Source organism: Cupressus sempervirens, chromosome 10, assembly GCF_028749045.1.
Source record: "Cupressus sempervirens isolate cs-2001-9-10 chromosome 10, ASM2874904v1, whole genome shotgun sequence".
Lineage (NCBI taxonomy): Eukaryota > Viridiplantae > Streptophyta > Pinopsida > Cupressales > Cupressaceae > Cupressus > Cupressus sempervirens.
Window position 1 is genome coordinate 233,696,446 of NC_143127.1, and position 7,163 is coordinate 233,703,608.

Sequence of the window (7,163 nt, forward strand, 5' to 3'; positions counted from 1 at the left end):
AGCCTTGCTGAATACCTGCAAAGATGGCAAACCCTTACCACCCGCATATCTTGCACCTTGCCAGAGCGCCATGTGGTGAAAATGTTTATTGATAATGCCCATCCTAGCTTGGCTCACCACATGACCATGAACTATTTGCAAACCTACAAAGATATCAAAGAGAAAGGAATGATCCTTGAGCAAGGACTCATTAAAGATGGTGTGGTCAAGATTTACAAGGAAGCTAACCAAAATCAATCACATTCCAATGACAAGTCTAGGTATTGGAACAAAAACAAGCACGTTGCAATAGATGGCATCACTGACACCAGACATGTGAATATTGTTGGTCCTTCTCAAAACCTGTCCAACCCACCATATCAACCAAACAATCAACAAGCTATCAATTACCAACAGCATAATCACCAAAGCTATCAAAACCACAATCCAAGACCCAAATTCCAAGGGTCTAGCAATCAAGCTAATGCCATCAATGTAGCTACAGGACAAAAGCCTAGATTCCAACCTACACCTAGAAACTATACACGCCTTGGTGAGCCATTGGATGTCATTTTTGAGAAATTAGTCAAGGAAAACCTCATCAAATTTCCTCCTACCCAGCAAATTGACCCAAGCCAATCCAAAGCTATATGGTACAAAGATAATGAGTACTGCAAATTTCATAGGGTAAAAGGTCACACTACCCTCAGATGCATGAAACTGAAAGACTATGTGCAGGACCTCATTGATCGGAAGGAAATCACTGTTGGTGCCCAAACCTCTCCCAATGCAGGCTTACAGATCTATCAAAATGCTTTTCCTCCACACCACAACCAAAATCTTGGAAAAGCACCTATCCAAACCAACAACAACAACACCAACAACCATCAGCCAAACCAACAGCATGGGAAGAACAATGACCACACTTCATCCTATATAGACTATGGTAGCCTTATAGGTTGTATATTTGAGAAAGAGCCTTTCGTCAATGTTATCAATATCCAAGGACCAAACAATGAGTGTGCAGTCACCACTCGAAGAGTGTGATTTAACATCGTAGGCCCACCTATTACACCAACACCATTAGCTCCATCAAAAAGCCAATACAATATCTTGGAACACCTTGGGAACATGCTTGCCCAAATCTCCATTTTAGACCTTCTTCACACTAGTCCTATGTACAAGAACATCCTTGACAGTGCTCTCATAGAATCCCGTGTCCCTTCTGATATCAATGCTACTAATTTTCATAATCTTGTTGGACACCTCTCATCCTCATGTGCCCTATCGTTCAAACCCATCGACATACCCATGGTCGAGCCAGATCACACCCTTCCGCTTCGCATAGCCATCATGGTATCCAACTTTTCTATGAAAAGAGTAATGATAGATAATGGATCAGCCTTGAATATTTGCACCCTAAAATTCATAAAAAAAGCTGGGTATACTGAGGCAGATATCATCAGTGAGGTTATCACCTTCAAAGCTTATGACAACTTGGAAAGAACCACAGAAGGAACTATTTTGCTGCCAATCAAGGTTGGGCCAGTCATCCAAGAGACACTCTGCCATGTTATTGATCTAAACCTACCATTTAACATCCTCCTTGGTCGCCCATAGATTCATGCAATGAAAGCCGTTCCATCCTCTTACCATCAGTGCGTCAAATTTCTGCATCAAGGCACTGAGGTAACCATCCATGCTGATCCAGAACCCTTTGCTTACTACAATGTAGTTGAAGCTTCATATACAAACCATTGCCCTGGAATTGATATCGGCACATCCATCGCCAGCTCATCCCACACTTATAATGACCCAGAAACCATCCTCGCCTCTACCCTGTCTACCGTGAAGATCAATAACAAAGGTTGTGGAGAGTATAGTCTGTCAGATGCATTTGCTATCAGGGCACTCCCACTTGATCCACATGCCCATGGACGACCGCCATATCAAAAAGCTAAGGAGATTCCACCTCCTCGATACAAACAGTTTGGCCCAACAACCTTTGTATCCTCAAAAATCCCTCTTCATGAGGAGCTCACTCCAGATATCAACAAATGGTTACATAAGGATGCACCTCAAAGAAATCAAGCACGCCTTGATCACTTCAGCCAAAAGTATCCCCAAGAACATAAGCTCATCACTAACAAATGGAACTATTAAGGTGGTGGTCTAGGACCAGAAGAAAGAGGCATGCAGTGCCCCATCAATGTACACAAGTGGGAATCAAAGTCAGGTCTTGGCTTTGGCATACCCACAACTGGGGGCACCAATGAGAACAGTCACGCTTTTTTGAACATTCAACGCAACCTTGTCAAAATCAAAGACATTCCTGAGGAAGTTGAAAAGATAGCCTACGACGATATCCTAGACCAAATCTCCCTCGAAGACTCTATTCTCCAAGAACTATCCATCCACCTCATTGACCTACCACTCGCCCATCCACAACTCATAGATTGGGACCAACCAAATGTCATACACATCGATGAGTTCACATCAAAGGAGGCACTTCTAAGATTCATGGGAGCTGAAACTCCTCACAAGAAAACAAAGCCAGATTCTGCCCATATCTACAAGCTAGATCCCAAGGGGTATTTTGGAGAAAATCCCCAACCTAGTTTCGATACACCCAAAAATGGAACTAAGTTGAATCTGAGACTAGCTAAGGCAACGAAGAGAACCCCTCAGCAAGAAAATCTAGAGCCAAAAGAAGAACATGAGGATTTAGCATTGCCTCCTTAAGATAATTGACTAGAGGTGTCTTCTATTCTAATTAAGGATACTCGAGAAGTCAACATTGGTTCTTCAGAGATCCCCAGACTTGTTCACATTGCTGCATCCCTATCACAAGACCAAGCTGATCTCCTCTTTGAAGTCTTAAGAGAAAAAATTGGTCAATTTGCATGGTCATATCAGGACATGCCAGGGCTTGATCCAAAGCTTGTAGTTCATCATCTTGCAGTCGATCCAAAGATCAAGCCCGTCAGACAAAAGCTTAGAAAAATGCACCCCAAGGTGGCATTATTGGTCAAAGCTAAATTAGAAAGAATGTTAGCTGCTAAGGTTATCCGACCTATCGACTACTCAGAGTGGATCTCCAACATGGTCCCTGTCACTAAACCTTCCAATGACATCAGAAGCTGAACTGGTTTTAGAGATCTTAACAAAGCTTGTCCAAAAGATGATTTTCCCTTGCCTAACATAGATATGATTGTAGATCTTACAGCTAGACATGAAATTTTGTCCCTCATGGATGGATTTTCTGGGTATAATAAAATCAAGATTGTAGAAGAGGATTAGCATAAGACAACATTCACTACCCCTTGGGGAACCTTTTGCTACAACATGATGCCTTTTGGCCTAAAGAATGTTGGGGCTACCTATCAAAGAGCTATGACAGCCATTTTTCATGATCTCATCCATAGCATTTTGGAGGATTATGTGGATGATATCTTGGTCAAGTCTCATACCTTCATGGATCATCTTGCTGACCTAGAGAAAGTCTTTGATAGGTTAGCCAAATATCATCTCATGCTGAATCCCAAGAAATGTGTCTTTGGGGTCACATCTCGCAAGCTTCTAAGCTTCATAGTTTCTAAACGAGGTATAGAGATCGACCCCAAGAAGGTCAAGGCTATCTTAGACATGCCTCCTCCCCAGACACTGTGACAGCTTTGCTCTCTTCAAGGAAAGCTCCAATCTGTTCGGCACTTCATCTCCCAGCTTGCAAATAAGTGTACACCATTTTCACATTTACTGAAGAAGGATGAGAACTTCAAGTGGGATCCTTTATGTCAGCGTAGCTTCGACCATCTCAAGCAGTATCTCATCAATCCCCCTATCTTGGTTCCACCAATTCCTAGTCGTCCCCTGATTTTGTACATATCAACAACACCTACTACTCTAGGGGCACTTCTAGCACAGCTTGATGACTACAATAGAGAAAGAGCCATCTACTACATTAGTAGAACCCTAGTTGGTTATGAACTCAATTACACTCCTATGGAAAAAGCTTGTTTGGCAGTTTTTTTCTCAACTCAAAAGCTTTACCATTACATGCTAAGTCATACCATCCAACTAGTCTCCAAGATTGACCCTCTCAAGTATATGCTCTCTAGAACAACACTTATAGGCCGTTTGGCCAAATGGGTTATGCTCCTTAGTCAATTTGACATCTAGTATGTGGATAGAAAGGCAATCAAAGGGCAAGCTATAGCAGATCACCTAGCTGATGCACCTCTAATAGATGCTTATCCGTTGATCACAGAATTTCCAGATGAGCATATCTGTCTAATTGAAGAACAACCCCCATGGAAACTTTATTTTGATGGCTCATACACATCTCATGGATCAGGGGCAGGAATATTGTTGGTCACACCTCAAGGATATTACATTCCAAAAGCCTTCAAGCTCCAATTCCCTAGCACCAACAATATAGCTGAATATGAGGCCCTCATAGCAGGATTAAAGATAGCTACAAAATAGAACATTTTTGAGCTACAAATCTTTGGCAATTCTCAGCTCATCATCAAGCAAGCCCTAAATGAATATCAAACCAAAGATAAAAAGCTATTACCCTACAAAGAGCTAGTTGATCAGCTAACCCAACATTTTACAAAGCTTCAGTTTACACAAGTGCCTCGAATACAGAACAAAGCAGCAGATGCTATGGCTACTATAGGCTCGCTCTTGGAAATTCCCCAAGCAACTACACAGTATGAGTTTTTAGTGGAGCAGCTCCTCACACCCGCCTATGCGAATGAGGATTCAAACCGTGTTTGTATCTTGGTTGGTCCCCAATCCCCTTGGTACCATGAGATTCATGCTTACCTTAACGATGGTATCATATCCCCTCACCTCACACGTACCCAATGCCAGAACCTCATTCGAAAATCATCTCGCTATGTTATCATAGCCAATACCCTATATCGTTGGGGTTATCACGATACTCTCTCTTGATGTTTAGACCAAAATGAGGCCGTGATGGTGTTAAAGGAAGTACACTCTGGACTTTGCAGTGCCCACATGAGTGGTATTGTCCTAGCGCAGAAAATCCTTAGAGCAGGCTACTATTGGCCTACCATTGAAGAAGACTCCTGTGACTTTGTCAGAAAGTGTCTCCCATGTCAGAAGCATGCAAATCTTGTGCACGCTCCAGCACAGGATCTACAGCCTATTGTACCACCTTGGCCTTTCGCTTGTTGGGGCCTTGATCTAGTTGGAACTATCACACCCCTCTCATCTGATGGACATAAATGGATAATAACAGCTATCGACTATTTCACTAAATGGGTGGAATCAGTCCCCCTAGTCTCAGCTACAGGAGTTCAGGTCTCCAAGTTCATCTTGTACCACATTGTTTGCCACTTCGGCATCCCATCCACCATCTTCACCGACCACGGAGGTAACTTTGAAAATCTCAACATGGAAGAATTATGCACTTCCCTCCACATCCATCACCACTTTTCTAGCCCATATTTCCCACAAGGTAATGGCCAGGCAGAGGCAACTAACAAAACCCTCCTCAAAATCCTAAAGAAAGTTGTCAATGATTTCGGCCGTGATTGGCACCTACAAATAAATTCAGCCCTATGGGCCTATCGAACTTCCTTCCATACATCCACAGGCACAACTCCATACTCCCTAGTCTATGGTGCCAAAGCGGTACTACCTATAGAGGTTGAACTTCCCTCCTTGTGCATATCTTTGCAAGGGCAAATATTAGATGAAGAATATAGAGTAGCTCGGCTCACCCAACTAGATCTCTTAGACGAGAAGCGACAACAAGCCTATGATCATCTCACAGTCTATCAAACTCGTCTCAAAAGGAATTTCAACAAGAAGGTGCTTCCATGACACTTTCAGCCAGGTGACATGGTCCTTAAAGAAAACATGAAAGTCCAAGCAGATCGAGAAAAGAAAGGCAAGTTTGAACCTACATGGCTTGGTCCTTATGTTGTCACTGCTTCTTTTGGCTCTGGAGCCTATCAGCTATCTACACCAGAAGGAGAACTCTTGAATGATCCTACTAACATCATTCATCTCAAGAAGTTCTATGCTTGAAGATCCTTGGTATACCTAGCTTTTGAAAAATACAAAAAAAAAATAGTAAAGAGAAATAAGCGTCCAATGGTGAAAACTTGGCAATTCAAGCACCTTGGATAGGTACCTTAGTGAAAACCTGGTAATTCAGGCACCTTGTGTACTAAAGACTAATCCATTATCTATCACTATCCTAAACCTCATCCATTCACCCACCATCCCATAAGACACACTTGCTTGTTCCCTTGGTGTTCCAACCAAATATCCAAAATCTGATGAAGCTTGTAAATACCTCCTGTACAGCTTGTAAATCTTGTACCAAAGCTTGTATTATACCTTGTAAATCTTGTACCATACCTTGTCTATCCGAATCTTGTCCAAGGTTTGTACCATATTCCAGCCTATAAATAATCCTGTATCCTAGCTTGTATACTATCACGTGCACACACAAAACCCCATTTCCACTTAAGCTTTTCGCAAACCATCTACCTATCACCTATTATAGACATCCCATCCTTCACAAACATTTCCATCTCACAAAAACCAAAACATGAAAAAACTTGTACATTTATAACATATCTTGGTCCATCAGCTTGTACATCCTCTTTAGCTTAGTGCCATTGTATCTATCCAGCGTTCGTGTCAGTTCATCCTTGATCAGCATCTTACACCCATCACACATCTTGGTTAGCTATTCCAACGTATCCTTTAGCTAGATTTCCTATCACCAAAGTGTTATCTTTCTTAGTTCAGCTTGCCAGATGCATCACTCATCCAAATCCACCAGCTTCGGTGCTCTCCGATAGGTCCTTGCAGGATATAGCTTTTCTCATGTTTGATCTTGGTCCGTTAGTACCTTGTCCTACCCATCTCGTTGGCAAATGGCTCTCTTTTGGATTTTCACTTTCTTTTGATTTGGGATCTTCCCTTTTGGGTCTTGAAGTATCTTTTCCAAGCAATCTCCTTGTTCCCTCCTCAAGGTTGCCATGATCTTTCATATCATGGTATGCTGCGACTGGGGCAATTAGAGCGTAAGGTCTTGATCAGGTCTTTCGTTTGTTTTTCTTTTCTGCTTGTGGGTTCTCCAGTGTCGTTTCCATGCTGCTTCCTCTAGGATTCATGTGTGATACTGGGGCAATCCT